Here is a 14402-nt window from a genome sequence, read left to right as displayed (position 1 = left end):
ACCAGGTCAGGTGTGTGGCAGGGACATTGGATGAGCAAGGCAGCCACTTGGTGGGCTCCGAGGGAAGAGGAGGCAGTCGCCCGAGGCCGACAGCCAGGCTCTGAGGATGCCAGTGGTCCAGGGTGAGTGACGCCTGTGGTTAATTCCAGAGGCTGTCCAGTTTTCCTTTTCTGCTTTGGTTCTTTGATTCGTAATGGTTTGGCTCGTTCCCGTGTGCCCTTCCCTTGGGGTTATGTCACCCAGGTGAACAAAGCCTCTTTTCAAGGACCCTGAAGAAACCAGATTATGTTATGGTTCCCGTAAATTAGAGGCCTGGAGAGGAGGCCTCTTATTTGGGGATAATCACCATTTGTTCTCTGTTTGACGACTTGTTTCAAGATAATTAGGGCTTCACTTTCTTCACTTGAAACAACAGCCTTTTCTGTTTCTTCTGGTCCTCGCCCTGCCAGTCCTGGAGCTGGGTCCTGTGGATGCTGCGGTGAGGCGCATGATGCCAGGTCCTTCCTGTACCAAGAGCTGTCAAAACAACTGCCATGTGTCCAGCCTGTAAAACCGGGCACAAGTGGTCTGGGTAAGACATGTGTTTAAACCTTCAGTCACTCAAATCTTTAAGTGACATGCATTCAGCACACACAGCTCTAGGGGCTGGGGATACAGGAATAGAAAAAGAAGACCAGCGCCCACCTCATGGAGCTCATATTGGGGTCCTGCAGCAGAGAAAGGAGGTGGGGAGCTTGACTCCCTCAGAAATAAAAAAGATTTTAGTAATAAAGAAGAACTGATCATTATTATTCCTGTGTACAACAGCAGCAGTAATAATAATAAAACACCATAAGAATGATATTGAGAGTCGGATTTTATTGAAGTAAGCATTAAATGCCAAACCTATTCATTATTAGACTAAAATTTGTTGTATAGAATCTTGCTAAAAGTAAATGACCAATATCATGGACTTAGCACTATTTTTGTTCAACAGCTGTTTTTCACTGGTGTGTGATACAGTCATGGGAAACCAGAGCATCTGGGGGTTGGAGTTTTTCATTAACTAAATTTTCTTGTTGTCTTGTGTAAAAATCACTGTTAATAATACAACGATGATTCATTATGTTTTTTGGCCTCTAGATCATTGTTCCAAATATTAATGATTATGTAATTCAAATCAATTAACATTTAATTCTATGAGATCGGGGCAGGTAAAGGAAATTTTCTCTGGATAAGGAGATTCAGAAGACTGAAATGGTGTATTTTCACCCCAGAAGATTTGAGGAGTGAAGTTCCCCTCCCTATAACAAATCTCAACCTCTTTCTAGGCTTCTGTTTAATAAAATGCGCAACCATGTGAACTTCAGTAATGATTCTTAGCATAGTCAAGTTTAAATGAAAGAATATGCTTTATCTCAATCAGGAAAGAACTTTATAAATGTAATGAGAAATCGACAAGTTTATAATCATTATGTAAATTTTAAGATACCTCTCAGAAATGGAAAGATCAAAAAGAAAAAATTAAGAACTGTATGAAGATTTGACCAACAAGGACACACACACAAGCTTGAACATATGTAAAAACTTGCATCCACGAACAGAACGTGTATGTAATTCATAGTCACGTGGAATATTTGCAGCCATTTAGCAGCCCAAAGGAAACCTCACAAATACTAAATCAATATCATAGGGGGATAACCCTCTAACCACAATGCAATAAAATTCAAAACTAAAAGCAATATATATGTATATGTATATATATACATACATGCATGCAACACACACATTTTGAAAATTTAAAAAATCCCTTGGAAATAATTTGTCAAAGGTGAAATTATAATGAACATTACTAAATACTTATAATAGATAATGAAAATATTATTACTAAATTATGTGGGCTGTAGCTAAAGTGTCAGAAGGAGATTTACAGACTTAAACATAGATATTAGAAAACAGAAGAAAAGTTAATGAAATAATCCAATTCAAAAGTTAGAAAAGTAAAGCCCATTGGTTTAACCATGGAGTACACCTGGAACATATATTTTTTCCACCCTGACTCACTGGTAGACAGTCCTGCATTCAATAAACTTACACAAAGAAACAAGGGCTAGGTCTGATGGAAAAATCAGACCATGTTAATGTTTAAAAAAAAAAAAAACTTTCATAACAGAGGGTGTATTAGTTACACATTGCTGTAAAACAAATTACCTGAGAATTTAGAAGCTTAAAACAACAAACATTTATTAGCTCACAGTGTCCAAGAATCAGGAATCCAGAGTGCCTTAGCAGGGTGGTTCTGGTTCAGTGTTTCTAATGAGGTTGCAGTGAAGCTGTTGGCTGGGCTGCAGTCATCTGAAGACTCAACCGGGGCTGCAGGATCCGCTGCCAAGTTCATTCATGTTGCTTATTGTGGGCAGTCATTCTTCCCTGGGTGCTCCTCACTGGCTGTCAGATTCCTTGCCCCATGGATCTGTCCATAGGCATGCCGACAACATGGCCCCTTGCTTCCCTTAGAGTAAGTAGTCCGAGGGGACAGCCAGACAGCCAGTCCCCAAGATGGAAGCCATCGTCTTTTATGACCTAATCTCTGAAGTGACCTGTCCTCACCATCTGATATCAGTCACACAGACTAACCCTGGTACAATGGGAGGGGGGTACTGCACAAGGGTGTGAACCAGGAGAGGGGGACCATTGGAGGCCACCTTGGAGGCTGCTAACCAGAGAGAATCTCAAAAAAAAAAGGGGGGGGGGTTTGCTTGGCTGCTAATCCTCCACCACAGGGAAGAGTAGGTGAGAAAAATCAGTTCCAACTGATCAAAATCATGAGACTTACCTTTGGGATTCAGACGATACTGAAATTCAAGGAGAAGTGGTGGTCTCAGGGTTGGATTTCTTGCCATTTGGATCGGGACTTAGGTGAACTCTCTTATGTTTTGCTTTCACCATAACTTTTCAAAATATCTATTTTTTCCCCCCAAATAATTTTAGTCCACCAAGTCCCTTCTCACATTTTTGCCAATCCACTTTTCCCATCATTTTAAAGTTGATGTCTCTTCAAAAGGAAATTTGATTTAAATGTTTTCGATTTCTTTACCTAAAAGTATTGCAACTCAAGTTAACAAGAACTATTGGATGGCCAAGAAATCCTCCAATTTCATGTGAAAGTCGCAAGGCCCATTTTTCTCAAAAACATGAAATCATGCTTTGCCAAAGAGTTGATAAAATACTGACTCAACGAGGGTTAAGTTTAACCACCCACAAATCAAAACATCTTGCTAACGTTATGCCAAACAATTTTCTGTAGTTGGTTTAAAATATTGAATTGACCATTCCCACCCACTCCTCAATTTAACTGAATTGTAAAATCATTTTCTGTCTTGTAGACATGTAGGCATGGAAAAAGTAAAGTGCTGAATTAAGATAATTTAAATACCTCTCAGTGATTTGAGCTCTTTGTCTCCAGTTTCTTTCTACTTTATTCCATGCTACCCCGATACTAGTGCTATCTTACTGAGACAAAGAGCCCATCTCATTTATCCCCGCTCTTTTCTATTTTAACTTTTCACTGCCTTCTCATTAGGTTCTACCATGCCATTCATCACTCTGCATCACACAGTCCCAATTTCTTTTCCTAACCGCTTCCCCTCCTGTGTCAACCTGACAGATTTAACTCTAGTCCTGCAAGAAGGCTTGTCATTTCCTGATCAGGTCATGCACTTTCAGACTCAAAGTCTGTGCATAGGCTGTTCCCTCTGCTCACAATGCCCTTCCCTCACTCACTGCCTGAAACTATACGATTCCCTCTTCAAGGTGCATTTCAGATGTCGTCTTTTCTTTTGGGGCATCTTCTCTGACACACCTTCTCCTCTAACACCCAGCGACTCCTTCAACTTGACAAAAATTGTTCAGAACTTTGGATTTCAAAAGGAGGCAATTCCACTCCTCATTAATTCCACCAAGTCTGGCATATACCCACATTACAACGCTTTCCTAACCGCCTGGCAACTGTCAAGAGAATTTACTAAGGTAGTGCTAACTACTTCAGCAGATGCACCCCCAGATCTCAGTGGCTTAATACAATAAAAATGTATTTCTTGCTCCTGTAAATTCTAAGCAACAGGCAGAGCCAGGAGGGTGATTCACTCCAGGCACATCAGTCATTCAAGGACCCAATTTACAAAAGCCCTGCCTTCTGCAACCGTTGGCTTCCAGATCCACCCTGGATATAGACACCCAGTCAGTAGACAGTGAAAGAGACGGGGTAGAGAAGCATGGAGGAAATTTTACAGAGCAAGCTTTGAAGGGGCACAGATCTCTTCCATTCACATTCCATTGGCTCTTCCAGCTGCAAGGCAGAATGGGAAACAGTCCAGCTGTGCACCCAGGAGGAAATGAAACAGGGCTAGTGAACAGATGAACAAACTGAAAACTTGAAGAAGGTGGCTGTGCCTTTACTATTGCTCCTTCTTCAGTCCCTACCACTGACCGTCTTTAGCACATATTTGGACATTTGGTAAATATTTGTCAAATAGGTACATTAATTGTTGCTGAAATTACTAGAAAATTGCCTCAGTCCTCCGCTCGATCTTTGTGGGTATAGGAAGAGTTTATCTGTATATTTCAAACAAAATGGAGAACCGAGTCAATGAGTCAGATCATCCAGTCCGAAAGTCTGCCTATAATACCTGGTTAAAGAGATGTGCCCACCTTCCTCTGAACAATAATGACGATTCAGTTCATTGCTTCAGCGGCAAGACTCCTTTCATTTTATTTGGGCAGAGTCTTAATAGCAAACGTGACTTCTCCCTCGTGAGCAAAGTCATTTATCAGCATTTGATTTTGGCAAAGCACCAGACTCCACGCACCATTCCTTATCCATAAGCAACATGGTAACCAAAGCTTCCATGCCTAAGTTTCCTTGGATTTTCAAATGGTAACCGCTTCTGGCTTGGTTTCCTTATGTATACGTAGGGGTGGAAGGCAGAAATGGGTAGGAGACAGAGGGATAGGCGCTCACCTGTCTTCACATAGATGGTCTTCAGTATCACTTCATTAGCTTCAAAGAGCCTGGAAGCTGATGGTGGAGGTGAGAACCCTGCTTGACTTTCTGGGGTTAATGATACTGGCTTTTGACATCAAACAGACCTGACTATGAACCTTGGCTCTGCCATTTCCAGGATATGTGACCCTGGGGCTGTTACATGGTTCGTACTTCTGGAGTGATGTGTGCAGAACTTCATCTTTGAGTCATCTCTGATTTCCCCCAATTAAGCACTTACAACCTATTGTTTTGTCATCTGTTTACTCATCTGCTTGTCTCACTAGACAGTGAGCTCAGTGGCAAGGATTTCCAAAAAGTGCTTGTTGAACAGAAAACAAAGTAAGAAGGTCCTGGAAACACATACAGCTTCAGGTCTAAAGCTTCGGAATTGAAAATAAATTTTTTTTAAGTCTGTCTAAAATAGGAAGTCATGATAACTTGTATTTTCAAAAGAGCCCATCCCATCGGCTCTTCTTCCAGTGTGCCATCGTCACTACCATCACTGAGTGGTGGAGTTTATATTCCCTCCCTTTGAACCTATGTGACTGCCTCACCCAGCAGAATATGGTTGACACGACACTGTGGCTTTCAAGGTGAGGTTAAAAAATGCAATGTTCTTCTTTCTTGCTCTCCTGTGATGCTTGCTCTTGGAACCCAGTTGCCATCTTGCAAGGAAGTTAGGCAGCCACACAGACAGGCCAGCACCAACCACAGGACAGGAGTGTGAGTGAGTCTCCAGAAGACCCCAGCCCCTCGTCTCTGAGTCACCCCAGCCTTTCAGCTGCCCCGGTTGACACCAGGAGGAGCAGAAAAGAGCTGACCCCTACTGAGCCCTGCCCAAATGGCAGAGCAAAATAAATGACTGTTGGTGTCACTGATCATTAAGTTTGGGGTGGTTTCTTAGCCAACAATAGATATGTAGAAGAGAAGGGTCAAAGGGCAGAACTGTGAGGAAGACAGGAGTGCAGGGAGAGTCAGTGGATGGATGGTTGACCTTGTAAAAAAAAAACTACCAAACCACGGTGGCCTGACCACATCTTTCCATGTAGCCTACGTTATATGATTACTGCTCTCACATCAAACCTTTGTATCTCTCTTGTATGCCATTAAAGTCTTGGTTCATTTACTTTGTAAAAATGTGTTTTCATGTTGCCTTGAATAAAGCCTCATTTAAATCTAATGGTCCATTAATTTTAAATTAGTATATAGGTGGTGATTTCTTCTTTTACCAGAAGAGTCAAATCTTTCCTTGAGGCTCAACAAATAGGTAAACAGACAGACATGTACCTACATATATAGAGATAGGGAGATAGATTGATGCCTTCAAGGATATTTCACAATATTTTTCAGGATGAAGTTTTAACACTGAGGACAGCTTTGAGCACTTACTTTTTTCTATATGGCAAACACTGCAATAAAGGCTTTATGTGCACCAACTCATTTATATCATCCCCCCAAATCCTTGAATCCTTGCAGGCTTTATACAATTAGAGTTCCTTTTACTGGTGAGGAAATTGAGGACCCTATCACCCAGGTCATGTGTCCCAGTGGTTAAGCTGGGTGATCTCAGGCAGTGTGATTCCAGAGCCCACCCTTTGAGCCCCTTGTCTTCACTCTCTCCACCTGAAAGGCCCTTCTTCTAATGTGCCATTGTCACTCCTGTCACTGAGTGGGGGAGATAATCTGCCCCCCAGCCTTTGAACTTATGTGGGTCTTTGTGACCTTCTGAACATTACCTGGTGCAGAAGAGAAGTTCAACCAATGCCCTCATCCTTTTCTTTCTAAAGAACAGAAAACAAGTCCCTACAAATGAAGCCACAGCCAGTCTGCATGTATTTACCTTAGTTTTCTATTCACAGCAGAGTTTGCGCGCTGTAGGTGCGTAGTAAGTGTGTGTCGATCATTAACACTTCTGCAAGGATGACTTTTCGCCTCTGAGGAGTCCAAGTGTATGCAGCGGAGTGGGGGCCAGTGGGCAGAGGGAGCCCAGAGCTTCCGAGAGGGGCCTTCTCTGCTGATGCTTTCCTGAAGACAGCGCATCTTGGACACATTACAAAGTAGCATGAAAACAAATGACACCTTCACTCAGTCTTCGTGGGGGAGGAGGGGACATCAGAGAAGAATCTTCCCTTTTAAATAAAAAGAGAAATTGCACAGTCAGCTCCCGAGAAGGGTGCCCCTCAAAGCAGACTGAAAGGCATTTTTCACCCAGCTCTGGGACAGACCAGGGCCCAGGGTTAACGAATCCTCTCCCGACCCCAGCACCTCTCCCCATGTCCCAATAAAGGCGATATGAAACAGAGGCCTTCAGAGGACCACGCTGAAGTGGGCTGCGTGTTCCGGCAACTGTTACAACGCAGGCCAAAGCCACGTCAGGTCCAATTACAGTCAATGAGGAACATCTGTGTTTCGGCACCCACGCTGCTTAACGCAAACATTTCGTAATTACAGCCCCTCGCGCACACGGTGTGTTATGAGATGTGGTGTCCCAGTGTGAATCACAGTCACATTTTTCAGAGTCGTCAGCAGTCTCGGTCTGGCTGGGATGCCGGACTCACTGCCCATAAGAGCATTTCTCTAAAATATTGAATTAAGCAAAGTCCGGCTTTTTCTTCTTATCTGTGAAATCTTGTGGTTGGGTCTTGACTGTTTTTATAAAATGAAATATATAAAATGGATAAAATGCAAATAAAGTTGAGGTTAGGGTGGTGTGTTTTTTCTTCCTCTCTCCTTTTTTTTTTGAGAAAGACATCTGTTTTTTTTCCCCTCTTTTCCCTTCGGTGTTTTAAGCTGAAAAGTAAAGTTTCAATTGTCAAACACAGTCTGAAAGGCTCCAATTCCAACTGGTTTTTCACCTCATCAGAGGCAAGTCTGGTAATAAGGACTCAGCTGGTTTGGGGATATTTTCTCAGGCGCAGGTTTTCCTGGGTAACGTGATTGAGATTGGCTTTGCAGCCAAAGGAAACCCAATAGCCCTGGGTTCAAAGTTGAAGATACTTTAAAATTCTTATGTTTCTTTCAGCGTGGCCCCACGGCAGTAGAAGCTGTGGACTGGGGCACTGACGACATTATGGATCTGTCAATAAACTTGCAAATTTACAGTCTGGACAGACCTTTTACCCATAAACTGCCTTGCTTAAGGAATCTGAAACTGCATTGCCACCTTATGGTGACATCTTGGCCTATTTTGAATTCTTGTCTCCTGATTCCATCCCCCGGAACAGCCCCAATTTAGTCAGCAGACAGGACCCCAGTGACCACTCTCCCAGATCGATCTTCCCGTCTTTGAGAAAGTCCCTGGGGTGGGGTGGGGTGGGGACAGGATAACTCAGTGGTAGAACATCTACTTAGCATGCATGAGGTCCTGGGTTCAATCCCCAGTACCTCCATTAAAAACATAAAAATAAATAAGTAAACAAATAAACCTAATAATCTACCCCACCTAAAAAAATAAAAGAACAAAAGTATTATTATAAAAAAAAAAAAAAGGAGAAAATAAAGCTCCTGGTCCAGCTCGATGGATCCCTGATCCATCCCGATGGCGGGGAATCCACCCCCAGCACAGCCAGGGGCTCCTTTCCTGCATCGCCCCTGTGTTACTCAGGAAGCGGCACAGGGCAGATATGAGGAGAGGATAACCAGTCTCGGGGAGAGCCAGTCAGTAACTTCTTTTTAATAACCCTCCCAGGCTTTATCATTGGTTGGAAGTGACAGAAACTCAAATCAAACTAACTAAGTGACAGCCAGAAAAGGACTTTATGGGCTAAAAGTATTTAAGTAGTGTTTGGGAGACCAAATTTCAGGAAGGGCAGAGGCAGCGGGGCTGGGGACACAGACCCTGCCGGGAGGGAACTCCCCGCCCCGCTCCTTCCATCCCTGTTTCTCTCTGTGGGTCAGCTTCAGTCTGCTCCTTACAAACCACCTTTCTGATTTTTCCCAGCTTCCAGTTCAGCCAAGAGGGTAGACCTGTTTCTCCCTGCTCTCTCCTGCTAAGCACAGCTGTAAACCCCGGAAATGGCCCAAGAGACGACTGTGATGGTTAATTTTTCTTGTCGCCTTAGCTGGTCCATGGTGTCCAAATATTTGGTCAATCGTTATTCTAGATGTTTCAGTGACGTTTAACATACAAGTTGGTGGATTTTGAGTAAAACAGACTTGTATTCCATCATGTATGGGTCTCATAAAATCAGCTGAAGGCCTCAACAGAACAAAGACTGACTGAGAGGCGAGTATGTCTGGTCCTGAGCTGAGCAAGGACCCTCTCCATTAAGCATCTGTTTGTCCCTTTTCTCCTGGGGCTGAAGCCTGAACCACGCATGTCCACAGTGGGCTCAGACCCACACAGATGTCACCGATGAAGATGGTATCCCGGGGAGCAGCGAAAGCCCGATTTCAGGGAGGGATGTTGGGTCGCAAGACAGGATGCTCATAAGGGAGGAGGAAGCCTGGGGTGAAAAGCCAGATTCCACGACAGGGCCCGAGGAGCCGGGCGTCTTCACAGTCCTGGCTGGTGAAAGGCAGCCGGTAACTGAACTGGACCCAATCCTGGGACCCCGGAAGCGTGTAGGAGTGAAGAGATAGCCACCCTACTGCACAGCTCCGAGGTCTCCGGGGAGCCTCTGCCCAGAGGGCTGCCGCACCCTCGTGGTTCCGTGAGGGTCAAAAGCATAAGTAGCTGGAGGAAGCGATGGGAACCGTCACCCCAACAGGGCGGAGGTCTGTGCACCTGGGGGACACCAGTGGAATGGCCTTTCCCACAGAGGCAGCAGTCTGGGGAATACAGGAGCAGCATTAATTGGCCATGCAGGTGAGACTCTCCCACCCCCACCCCTAGTAGACTCATATCAGCACTTCCTAAAGTGAAGGAGGCGCCCTTTCTAGACTTTGCCTACTTTTGGCTCTTATCATGTAGGTTCTATGAATAGAAGTTTCAAAGAATGGAGAGATCCTGAGATGGTCAACCAATGACTCCGTTGCCCTTTATTTTGTATTCGATGCAACATTTCTTAACACACAGCTGTTTCCCCTGCAGGTTTAGCTAGGGTGGCCAAATAATTTGTCATCCAAGCCCATAATTTAGAGCGCAGCAGGGGACAATCTTAAGAGGTATGCTGGGAAAGCAGGTGTGAAATGAGACTGTCCTGGGCCAGTGGGACATGAGGTCACTCTAACTGTAGTCCTGTGCTTTTGAGATGTCTTCTTTTTCAGATTCCTGAATTTATCCGAGCTCCTTCTACTTTGGGAAAGTGGGGTGAGTTGAATCTGTGTTCTCCCACAACCAGGAGTCTTCTTCAAAATAGGGAGATGTTCCATATCTTCTTGTAACCTCTTCTGGGACAGGCACAGTTGGCAGCAAAGACATCTAATCTTTGAGCCATCCCCATCTTTCAGGCACGCTGAACAAGCAGCTGACTCTCGGCTTTGGTAGCAATTTAGTAGCTGCGTGATCTTTAAAACTGACATAATTCACATGCCATAAAATTCACCCTTTTACAGTGTACAGTTTGGTGGTATGTCATATATTCATAAGGTTGTGCCACCATCCCCACTACCCAGTTTGAGAACATTTTCATCACCCCAAATGGAAATTTTATACCTCTCCATTTCCCCTCCCCACCAGACCCTGGCAACCACAGATCTGCTTTCTATACTTACAAAGGAATCATTCAGGATGTAGCATTTGTGACTGGCTTCTTTCACACAGCATCATGTTTTTAAGGTTCATCCACATTGCAGCATGGATGGACACTTCATTCCTTTTCATGGCTGAATAATATCACATTGTATAGATAGAACAGCTTTGGTGTCTTCATTTGGTAATGGATGGACATTTGGGTTAATTGCATGCTTTTATTTTATTTTAATTTTTTGGAAGTACCACAGTTTATTGATCCATTCACCTACTGAAGGGTATCTTTTTTTCATTGAAGTATAGTCAGTTACAATGTATCAATTTCTGGTGTAGAGCATAGTGTCCCAGTCATGCATATATATATATATATATACACACACACACACATATTCATTTTAATATTCTTTTTCATTAAAGATTACAAGATAATCATCCAATTACAAGATATTGAATATAGTTTTCTGTGCTGTACAGAAGAAATTTGTTCTTAATCTACTTTTATATATAGTGGTTAACATTTGCAAATCTCAGACTCCCAGATTTATCCCTTCCCACCCCATTTCCCCTGGTAACCATAAGATTGTTGACTATGTCTGCAAGTCTGTTTTTGTTTTGTAGATGAGTTCATTAGTGTCCTCTTTTTTCTTTTTAAGATTCCGCATATGAGTGCTATCATATGGTATTTTTCTTTCCCTTTCTGGCTTACTTCACTTAGAATGATGATCTCCAGGTCTATCCATGTTGCTGCAAATGGCATTATTTTATTCTTTTTTATGGCTAGGTAGTATTCCATTGCATAAATATACCACAGCTTCTTTATCCAGTCATCTGTTGATGGGCATTTAGGTTGTTTCCATATCTTGGATATTGTAAACAGTGCTGCTATGAACATTGGGGTGCATGTATCCTTTTGAATTAAGGTTCCCTCTGGATATATGTCCAGGAGTGGGATTGCTGGATCACATGGTAAGTCTATTTTTAGTTTTTTGAGGAATCTCCATACTGTTTTCCATAACGCTATACCAAATTGCATTTCCACCAAAAGCGTAGGAGGGTTCCCTTTTCTCCACACCCTCCCCTGCATTTATCTTTTGTGGACTTTTGAATGATGGCCATTCTGACTGGTGTGAGGTGATACCTCATTGCAGTTTTGATTTGCATTTCTCTGATAATTTGTGATATTGAGCATTTTTTCATGTGCTTATTGGCCATTTGTATGTCTTCACTGGAGAATTGCTTATTTAGGTCTTCTGCCCATTTTTGGATTGGGTTGTTTGTTTTTTTCTTATTAAGTTGTGTGAGCTGTTTATATATTCTGGAGATTAAGGGCTCCTGTTTTTGAGGAGTAGTCATGATCTTCATTGCTTAAGGCAGTCCTGGGGACAAGATCATTGTTACTGGCAGCTGACAGCATTCTAACTGAAGGCCTGAATGACTTTATTTAATTATGTCATAGCCTTTTCCTCAAGGAGCTCACAGTCTAGTCTGTAAGTACTAGGTTTGATATAATTCCATTCAGTTGAGCTAAATAATCATTTCATTCCTTTCTTGCATCCACTTCTTATGAGAGAATTTGATGTCCAAAGGGAAGGCCATTAAATAAAGGGGTGTCATCCACGGAAAAGGGACGGATGTGCAAAGAGCTATGAGAACAGAAAGAAGGACCAGTTACTTCTCCTAGGGAACCATTGAAGGCTATGGAGCCATGCTGGGGTGAGTTTTGAAGGCTGCATAAGAATTTATCAGGGGGAGAACTTGAGAAAGGCATTGCCGACAGAGAAGCTAGCGGGTACAAAAGCAAGTGATGCTTTAATCTGACAATCACAGACACACTTGCTGTTTTACATGGAGTCAGATGACTTCATTGGGAGAAGAAAGGAGAGCATTCATTCATTCACTCACTTAGTCATTCACTGGAAAGATATTTCTAAGCATCCATTATGTGCTGGGTCCTGTTTTAGGTGCTGGAATTAGAGCATTGAACAAAACAGACAAATACCTGCCCTCGTGGAGCTTACAAAGAAACAGCCCCTGCATCTCCCCCCACTCCCATGTGGCCTGCTCATCTTGGACTTGGTATCTGCGGGTCCTCCCTTGCTGCACTAGGCCGTCCCTCTAAAAATTATCAGATGTGGGGGAGGGTATAGCTCAGTGGTAGAGAGCATGCTTAGCACACATGAGGTCCTGGGTTCAATCCCCAGTATCTCCATTAAATAAGTAAATAAACCTAATTACACTGCCCCTCCTCCAAAATTATCAAATGAGCAATATTGGTCTGAGGCACCTCCCCCTTCCTGCTTCTAGCCCTTTCCCTCGTTACTGGTGCCTCCCCCATGTCTCGCTTTGCCCCTTTCCCACCCATCTTCCATTCTTACCAGTGGCTCGTGTTACACTTGGTCCATTCATTGGGATTTTCCCATTTTCACCCAGGTTGGAAGTTATAAGCTAAATGGATGACGTTTTATTAGTGGAATGTGGGAAGTCATCCAGTAAATGGGGGTCACAGTCCTTGGACGGCTGGAGGCTTTGCAGGTAGGACAGCTGGCGTTGCACTGTCTATTCTCTAGGCTGAGGTTGACAAGACGGACCTTCACTGGGAGAACGGACTCAAGCCAAGGAAGCTCAGATTTTGATCATGACTCCTCGGCCCTCACATAGACCCAAACTTAATCCTCATGAGGGAATCCTGTGATCGGGGGGACAGAGCAAAGAACTCTGGGGACAGGGGGCCTAGATTCGAACCCTCTGTCACTTGCGACCCTAAGCAAACTTCAATACCCCCCTGAGCATCATATGCCTTGTCTCTGACGTGAGGCTCATAAGGCTCCCTTTGCAAAGTTGAAACGGAGATGAAGATAATTTGTATTGCTAAACCAGAGTGACTATTGAGTTAATGGTCATTACAATTTGTTTATTATAATGGTAGGCAGAGTCGTACGCTGCGTGTGGAAGCCCTAAAGTCAGACTGGAAAGAGTTTGGAGGGGCTCCACTGATTGGTTAAGCATGCTCTAACCTGGTCCTCTAGCTACCTAAGTCTCCTTTCATCTTGAAACTTCCTTTGCCAACAGGAAAAGCAGAAAGAAGAAGAAGAAGAAAAACAGTTTTTCATTCTTGGGAGAGAACGCATACTCCATCCAAACAAAACCGACTAACCATCCATTAAGTCCATTTTGTTATTCAAGGCCCATAGGATTAAAGAGCTAATTACAGCGTCCTAGGTTTGGAATTATCCATTGTTACCAGGACTGAGTCATGCCCGGTCCCTGACTTTTTAAGAATCAGCATGATAGAGTATTTGGTTCACCTGGATATGTTTTCGTTTCTCGGGCACAGTCAAGCACGGCTATTAGCATCTGCAAACTCAAACCAGACAGGCAATCCGGGTTTAAGACAGAAACAGGCGGGCAGGCTGCTCCTCCAAGTCTCCTCCTCCGACAGCCCGCCCCTCCGGGTCTGGGCTGTGCCCAACTGCTCCAATCGGGCAGAACGTACACAGCATACATTAAGTGAATTCTGGACACTTAATGAGGTAATTGCAGGCTAAATATATTCCTCGAGAATCAGAGATATAAAGTTTCCCACCATTCTTTTCCCCTGGTAGTCTTTTCCTTTTTTCTTTTTTTTCAAGGCCTTATTAATTTGCAAACCAGCTAATTACAACTCCTCCGGGCTAAATATCTGTGCAGTTGGTGCTGTAATAGATGAGTGGTTCGGGCTGAGAGAGCAGGTCTTGTTTTTTTCTTTGC

This window comes from Camelus ferus, chromosome 22 (genome assembly GCF_009834535.1).
Source record: "Camelus ferus isolate YT-003-E chromosome 22, BCGSAC_Cfer_1.0, whole genome shotgun sequence".
Lineage (NCBI taxonomy): Eukaryota > Metazoa > Chordata > Mammalia > Artiodactyla > Camelidae > Camelus > Camelus ferus.
Note: the sequence above shows the minus strand (reverse complement) of the source record.